Below are 1,303 nucleotides of genomic sequence, written 5' to 3' on the forward strand. Positions count from 1 at the left end.
TTTCCCCATCTCCCTTTTCAGTCAGTCCCTCCCTCTACCCAGACAATCAACCAACCAATTTGCTTCTGTTGCTATAAATTCATTTTCATTTTCTAGGAGTTTATATCAATGTAATCATATAATATGTAGTCTTTTTTCTCTGGCTTCTTTCACTCAATGTAATGATTTTGAGATTTATCCATGTTGTTGCATTTATCATTCAATTCTTTTTATTGCTGAAAAAAGCCGGTTGTATGAATGTACTATAGTTTGTTCATTCATTCAAATGTTGATTAACATTTGGGTAATTTCCAGTTTGGGGTTATCATGACTAAAGCCACTATGAATATTTATGTATAAATCTCTCTGTGGTAAATACCTAGGAGGGAAGATGTTACTTTTAAATTTAGGTGTAACATACAAAAAATGCACAAATCATAAATATACATATTGATCATTGCTTATATTCATATGCACCTGTGCAACACCATACAGATTAAGATTTAGAACATTTTTAATACTTAGAAGGTGCCCCTTCCTAGTCAGCAGACCCCTGCAGAGATCGTCACTATTCTTTTTTTTTTAATGATTAATAGAAGATTTATTTAAACAATAATACATAGAGTCATCATTGCCAGACTTAATATGAAATGTTAAATGTTCGATCCAATTTTCTTTCCTGGATCAGTTTTTCTTTCCTATCTCTGTCAGTTTTGAAAACATAATACCAGAAGAAGAGGGGCCCAATTCCAAACAGAGCTCCTAAGAATAAGGTCTTGGGAGTAGGTCTGTAATTCGGATAGATATTTGCAGATCTTGCATAAGTCCCACGAATCAAGGCAGGATCTTCGATGAGCCCTCAGCGGCTGGGGTCATTGTATTGAAGCAGGTACTCCCGTTTAAGTCGGGTTCTTGTGGTCAAACGCTTGGCTTGCGCCTTCCAGAGATGTTGTATTCGGCTGGGTCGAGGGTGGAGGATAGGGTGGCCAGGCGCGATGGCTGGTACTTGGGGAACGACATCTTGGCAATCCAGCACACAAGTGCCGATCATCACTATTCTGACTTCTGCCTCCATTGATTAGTTTTGCTTGTTTTGGGACATCATATAAAGGGAATTATAAAGTGTATATGCACCCTTTTGCGTCTGGCTTCTCTTGCTCAACAACTTTCTATGAGATTCACTCATGGTGTTCTGCGGGATTGGAGTCCATTCTTTTTATTGTAGTGCCATTGCATTGTATAAATTGTGTACATTGCATTGTATAAATACACCACATTTACTTATCCATTCCCTTGTTGATGGACATAAGAGTTGTTCCCAGGT

The 1,303-nt window shown here is 37.8% G+C and overlaps 1 pseudogene; it reads right to left on the minus strand.

Moving 5' to 3' along the window:
- Positions 1-560: 560 nt before the first annotated feature.
- Positions 561-1,071, minus strand: LOC109258231 (NADH dehydrogenase [ubiquinone] 1 beta subcomplex subunit 4-like; annotated as a pseudogene).
- Positions 1,072-1,303: the final 232 nt, after the last annotated feature.

The sequence above is a fragment of the Panthera pardus genome, unplaced genomic scaffold (genome assembly GCF_024362965.1).
Source record: "Panthera pardus isolate Hobbes unplaced genomic scaffold, ASM2436296v1 HiC_scaffold_16, whole genome shotgun sequence".
Taxonomy (NCBI): Eukaryota; Metazoa; Chordata; class Mammalia; order Carnivora; family Felidae; genus Panthera; species Panthera pardus.